Source organism: Diadema antillarum, unplaced genomic scaffold, assembly GCF_040938485.1.
Source record: "Diadema antillarum isolate AM-2024a unplaced genomic scaffold, OU_Dant_1.0 scf00000169, whole genome shotgun sequence".
NCBI classification, from domain to species: Eukaryota; Metazoa; Echinodermata; class Echinoidea; order Diadematoida; family Diadematidae; genus Diadema; species Diadema antillarum.
In genome coordinates, this window is record NW_027271058.1 from 195,533 (window position 1) to 203,274 (window position 7,742).

Sequence of the window (7,742 nt, forward strand, 5' to 3'; positions counted from 1 at the left end):
ATTTTTGGTAGTGATCCGAAAATTTTTATGGATTTTTTGAAGGATTTTCGATATTTTGGCTGGTAGGGTCAATGAACTTGGGAGTTCAAGCTGCGCATTTTGAGGTTTTCATAAGCGCACTAAAGTGCGTGCTCTAGTTTCTGCTAGGGCGAGATGCGCCGCGCATCTGAGGGTTTATGACGTAACAAAGGCTTCTATATAGATTGGGAAATCGGGTGATTTTTCAGCATGCATACGTATGGGTAGTAATCACTGATCTCCTCTTCTTCTTTTGGTTCCTTCGGTAATTTGAAGATTTTATGGAAGAGCAAGATCATCAGTGGAAAGTAGCTGCTTGGCGGAGGTCTGCACTCTCAAAGTGCTTTTCTAGTTCATTTAATTTTTTAATATCATTGAAGGGGGAGGGGCAAAACCATCTATCATGCAGGTGTTTGGCAAATTCAGGGCATGTTCAGCATTGCTTTTCTTGTCTCAAAATTACAAGTTATTTGATGTGCGGGATTCTATGAAACTCTTATCACTTAGATCGTAATTGCATTACGATAAATGTAATTTGTACAACACAGCCACCAGATACCATAACATGCATTTTCTTACAACATGTCAATGGCATTTATGAATCTGTGATGTGTTGTGCAGAGATATACTTTGTGCCAAAATATTCAGAGAGGATATCGTTACTTCCACACAAAGCTTCGCAAATACTGTTTGTATGCATATGCTGCCAGCTGGTTGGACTGGTGTGTATTGCGAGAGTAATAGGCTGACTAGCAGTGATGCAAACACGATGTGCTTGTGGGGACTGTCATAGCTGCTGCCCAACCCTTGTAACATTATACAGATAATGTGCAGGTCCGAGTGTGTCAGTAGGAATTATGTGCACAAGTTAACTGTGAAGTTACATTATGCATACCAAACAGCACCTAACTATGAAATTGTGTACATCTAACAGCACGCAACTATAAAATTGTGTTTAACCCATGAGGCTGCTGGTGTAATGATTACATTGCCTAAGCAATCACTATTCCTGGAGGCTGATGCTGGTGCACACTCCCAGTCTGGTGATATGACTAGAAGTTATTCTACTGAAAATTATGAAAAGGTGTGTTACATGAAGAACTAATGAGATTTAAAGTGGGTAGGGAAGAAAAGGTTATTCAGATTAAGATTTGTATACATGAATGTATATGTAAACACACACATGCATAATGGGGGGGGGGGGGGGTGAGCAACATCTTCTATTGCACATATCTGTAGGCCTAAATGTAACTGTATCCTTATTGCAACTGACTAACAAACTGGCCAACATCTATGTTGATGTAAGGCAATTTTGCTAATCAGTTGCACTAAAAACAGCTCAACGGAAGAATTTCACGAATTTAACTGTACCCTTATTAGCTCACCTGAGCCAAATAGTGGGGTGGCTTAGTGACAAATGTACTGATAATTGTGACACGCCGGACAAAAGTGTCATTTTTTCCTCATACATTTGTATATATATGAGGATCAAAATTAGGGGGTGCTCCAAGAAATCCGCTAACAGAAAAAATGAGAAAATGCCCCTAATTTGTGCATAACAATAATGTCTGAATTCAAAGACTATACACAGGGCATTCGCCAGGTTTCTGTACAATGCAATGCAATGTACATTGTTGCTAGTCTTAAAATTCAGACCCACAATACGACATATTATGTGCATGTTTACAGTAATACACCATTTTTACTGGTTTTCCTATGGTAACAGGTGGTTAGTCTGTGTTGAAGACCTGAGGGAGGTGTGTTGGAATAGTCCAGTTTTCTTAAGCACCTTTTCATTAAATAATTTGATATAATTTCTAGTAAAGGATTTTTTTAGTACTGTCTACCTCCTGTAGAGAAATGGCAAAGAGTGACATGTGACTCTGGCTCAGATACTTTAAATCTTGGGCAATGACTTAGCCAGGTGTAGGACTATGTCACAGCTCATTTTTTCTCCCAGAACTACTAGTTTACCAGTAGAAGAGCTGCATATTCCATTGAGAACTCAAGGTTTGGGGTATTGCCCTACATATTTCCTAACAAATTTAACCCGTTTCCTCCAAGATTGTGTGAATTCCATAGGTTTAGCGCAGGGATTACCTGGTTCCCGTAAGCAATTTTTATAGTCCGCACTTCCCCTCTTTATATGTTTCTTATTTCTTATGGGGGTTATTCAAATGTTTAAAAAGGTTAAAAGTTTGTTTTCATAGATGAAGTTGAATTTAGACAATTTGAATATTTTTGAAAATATATTGATATTTGTAATTTCAATCATAAAGACTTAAAGCGGTTTGAATATTTTTGGTCTGATAGCTATGTATAGACATGTTATTAAAAAGTAAAAGCAATGTTTGATTGGTTCACATTATCCAAAGAGGGTGGGATGTAGTTGGCTGGTGAACAAAGTCTATGGGGGAGTTTAAAAAGTTGATAGAAATAAAACAAAATCGGCATAGAGCAGAATCTAAATCACAATATGATATGACGAAATTCCCGACCCCAAAGGCGGTTGATTCTATATATGATGCTTTATGTGAAAATACATTCCACCCAAAATACATGTGATTGATAGGAGGGAAAAGTATAGGACATTAAAAACAATATAGTTCAACTAACCCCATTAGTCCAGCAGCATGGTGATTGTTAAGTTTTATCGCCTTGTCAATTGAAGATGATGTTACAATTATCAAAGTCAGCTAGATCTACTAGTATATCAAGAAACCAAAAAGAAGGGTGGGATGGGGTGGGGAGAGAAGAATGAAGTAAGTTATTAGTATAATCTGTAGTTTTGGTTTTCAGTATATTCATTTTAATTTCCTTAATTTCCGTTAGGTCATCATGGATTGGAGCATTTGTGTACTAGTAATCTGCCAGGAACAAACACAAGAAAAACTTAAAGGTCCTATATATATACACTTTTGGGAGAGTGACTTGAAAAAAATGTTCAGGATATCACATTTTATGCATAATATGTGTAGGTCTGGGGGCATTTCATGAAGCATTTTGTCCGACAAGTTGTCGGACAGATTTGCTCTCTGCCAATCAGATGCAAGGATTTCTGTAGTTTGTAACAGTTTGTCAGAAAAATATCTGACCAAACTGCTTCATGAAATGCCCCCCCCCCCTGTTGTATCACAAGACATCATACCATATACAGTTTTTGCAATCAAAGCAAACATATAAAGAGATATCAGTATTTTTCTCATTAAAGCATAAATGCGGACGGTTTAGTCTGGAAACATGTTATCATAGAAATATTGTTCACATTTTGTGTTATTAACAATACTTAACATTGATTATACAGATTCATTTTTACAGAGGTTCCTTCTATCCGTAACTCACACTTAAGAATAATTTTCAAGCACTAATTTTGGGTTTTTGCCTTTAACTTATCCACAAAAAGGAGGACTCAATGCATAAAAGGTGTATGCTTTATTTTTGGAAAATGTTGAGGAGATCAGGAAAATTATATATATTGATGTAGATTTTGGACCTGAAGGAGCAGTTGAAGCATTTTTAAGAAACAATGCCTTGTGGCATCGTTCTTATCATCAAAAATTGATAATGACAAACTCAAATGAAAATTGGAGGGGGGAAGAAAAGACGAACATATTGACATGAGACAGCTTGGTAAAGATTAAACGCTAAAATAGACAATGCAGCCTCTTTTCTCAGTTCATACTTATCCATGCAGAGTGTGTGCTTTCTTTCCAGTACCGGTATTATCATTTAGATAGGTTAGGGGAATCCCTTTGAATTGTGTGATACATTATTTCAAAGCTTACAGTCTGCTCTTTCAGAATCTGTCCTTAAAGGACAAGTCCACCTTCATGCACACATGGATTCAGTGAATACAACAATATTAGTAGGACACATCACAGAAAGCTTGGAAAAAATCGTACAATCCGTTCAAAAGTTATGATTTTTTAAGGTATCTGCACAGTCGCGGCTGGATGAAAAGACTACCACAGTGTATGATGTCACATGCGCACATTCTAAGGAAAATAAAATGAGAATTTCACAAAACCATACTTTTTGAATAAAGTTCACATATTTTCTTTGACTTGCTACGGACGTATGTCAAGGGTAAAATTATTCCCCCTACCTTCTGAAAGAGAAGTCGAGTATCCTTTTGTAAGCGAAAATAATTTATGTTGAATTTTCTTTATTCATTCTTTATATCGTTGTACACATGTGACATTACAAGGTATAGTAGTCTTCTCATCCAGCCTCGACTGCATGAGCAGAAACTTCAAAAATTCATAACTTTAGAACGGATTGTCCAATTTTCCTCAAACTCTCACTGATGTGTTCTACTATTGTTGCTGCATTCACTCAACCCACATGCTGTAAAGGTGACAAATCTTTGTCTGGCGACTTTTTTGTTGATCAATTATACCAACCCTGATGGAAATCTCTTCAAATTCATAAGTTCTGAAGTCTCCTTTATGTTTAACCAAAATCTACATATGTAGTTGCCATGGCAACATACCACTTAACACTAATGAAAAGTATTTCAAACCTCTATACATCCCGTCGATCAGTTGTACCTATTCAAATGGAATCTCTTCCAAACTGGAAAATAGCCTCCTGTAACTTACTTCAATTAAAAACCCTAGTTTTGGGTTGCCATGGCAACGCACAAATCAACAATTATATTTGACCCCTGGTTTATACTCTTGGTACCTTCTATACAACGTTCATATCAAATTTTGTGAAAATTGAATCTTCCTACCTGGAGAAATAAACAAAAACATGATTTTTAGAAAAAAAGTTCATTGACCTTTGACCTTTGACCTTTGGAAAATTCACTCCAAATTCAATCAAAATATTTTACTTGTTCTCAATATTCTTCCTGCCAAGTTTCATCCGGATTGGATATTCCTGACCTGAGAAATAGCCAAAAACCTATTTCACAAATAAAGGTCATTGACCTTTGACCTCTGACCTCCTTCCAAGCATCAATTTTCTTGGAGCACCCTATTTTTTGAGAAGGTACATCATGAAGTACCTTTGGTGAAAAAATCATGCTTTTGTCCGCCGTGTCACGATAATTTCACTAAGCCACCCCACTAAAAGGCTCAAGTGAGCTATTGCGATCGCCCTTCGTCCGGCGTCCGTCGTGCGTCGTGCGTCGTGCGTCGTCCGTCGTCCGTCGTCCGTCGTCCGTCGTGCGTCGTCCGTCGTGCGTCGTGCGTAAACTTTTTACATTTTCATCTTCTTCTTGAAAACCCCAAGACCGATTTTCATCAAACTTGGCAGGTAGCATCCCTAGGGGGTTAGGAACTCAATTTGTTAAAATGGGCACCATGACCCACCCAGGGGGCCCCCAGGGGGGCCCAAACCCCCCAAAATTAAGGAATCTTTAAAAATCTTCTTCTCTAGAATCAGAAGTGATAGAGCTAAGTTAATACTATGAGTTAGTTCATTGATGACTGTAGTTTCAAGTTTGTTCATGGCAGAATCAGGGATGCCCCCCTTGGGACCCAGGGGAGGGGGGTGGGGAGGGGTTCTAATGGGGCCTAAATTGTACATTTTCATCTTCTTCTTGAGAACCCCATGACCCATTTTCACCAAACTTGGCAGGTAGCATCCCTAGGGGGTTAGGAACTCAATTTGTTAAAATGGGCACCATGCCCCACCCAGGGGGCCCCCAGGGGACCCCCAGGGGGCCCAAATCCCCCCAAATTAAGGAATCTTTAAAAATCTTCTTCTCTAGAACCAGAAGTGATGGAGCTAAGTTAATACTATGAGTTAGTACATTGATGACTGCAGTTTCAAGTTTGTTCATGGCAGAATCAGGGGTGCCCCCCTTGGGACCCAGGGGAGGGAGGTGAGGAGGGGTCCTAATGGGGCCTAAATTGTACATTTTTATCTTCTTTTTTAGAACCCCATGACCCATTTTCACCAAACTTGGCAGGTAGCATCCCTAAGGGGTTAGGATCTCAATTTGTTAAAATGGGCACCATGTCCCACCCAGGGGGCCCCCAGGGGGGCCCAAACCCCCAAATGAAGGAATCGTTAAAAATTTTCTCTAGAATCAGAAGTTATACAGCTAAGATAATACTATGAGTGAGTACATTAATGACTGTAGTTTCGAGTTTGTTCATAGGAGATCCAGGGGTGCCCCTCTTGGGGGCAGGGGTGGGGGGGGGGGTGGTTAGGAAGGTCCAAATGGGGGCCTGAATTGTACATTTTCATCTCCTTCCTGAAAACCTCATGATGGATTTTCGTCAAACTTGGCAGGTAGCATCCTTAGGGGGTCAGGATCTCAATTTATCAAAATGGGCACCATGCCCCACCCAGAGGGCCCCAGGGGGCCCCCAATTCCCCAAATTAAGGAATCTTTAAAAATTTGGGCCCTTATTGTACATTTTCATCTTCTACTTCAGAATGCCTGGTCAAATTTTGGTAGAGCTGTGAATAATTTAGATTAGTGACTGCGTGAAAGGTGAACTTGCGATACTCAGGTGAGCGCTAGACCCGCGGGTCTCTTGTTCATATTTGTGTATACAATTTTCCATTTTCCTTCTCTGCCACAGCAAACAAGATATAACAAACTGTAAAACTTGTATCCATGTACAGACAACATCAACATTTATTTGACCAGCATAGATGCAATCATGTACAGCACATTCGAGGAAGTACAAATGTATATGAACAGTGTTTGAAAAATAATGACATTTATTTCTTTTTAGTTATATACTGTAATCATAAATATTGTTCAAAGAAATATACTTTAAAGAGAAAATATACCAGTGTTCAATATTAATTCTGTGAAATACCTATGTACAGCTTGATAATCTTAATAAAAATATCATCTTTTTTTGGTCCCCTGTATATTTCTCCACCTTTTTTCTAACAATGAAAAAATCTTTATTGCATAGGGCTATATGCTTCAGTTTAACATTCGATATATCTTTAACACTACAATTAACATTCAGACCAAGAGAATATTGTTAACAGACATATTTCAGAGATTCAGAAAAATCATTATGTTCTTTTCATTCAAGAACAAGTCACAAATCAACTGATTTTTGCTCCAAGTGACATGAACTTCTTGTTAAATTGTCTAGTATACCTGGATATACTATCCAATGCATTGTTTTACAGGCATATTACAAATAGCTAAGCAATATATCCTGTGCTAAAAAGAATAAATAAATATTTGCCTTTATTGCCTCATATATGAATAGGTAGAATGTACAATAATTATCTGTAGTATACTGTAAAAGTGGAAAATTTCGTGGTGTTGAAATTTTTGCGCATTTCGCGCAACCAGAAACTAGCGCAAAAATAAAAGCACGCGAATATTTTTGCTTGCCATACGTTCCTGTGCATGATGTTTTGCTTCAGCGGAATTAAAAACACACAAAACTCTTGTGACCCGGCCAAGCGCGAAAAATTAGTCGCACGAAAATATCCACTCTTACAGTACTCTGAATACTGCATTGTAACACTACCTGAGTGCATACTTCTACCATCATAATGGATTTAGACACTGGATATCTTAGAAGTGACTTAATTCATTACCTATTACAAGTGCTCATATCCATGCACATTTATGTATGAACATTAATTCATCACAGATCTCAAAACTGCTTTATGTTAAAACATCTTTTCCATGACAACTTTAAAATGACTGCAAACTGAGAAGCTCTACAAGCAGAACTGCTTTTTCATCTTACTTCCCAGTGCTAGTCAGATATCATTTTCATATGACA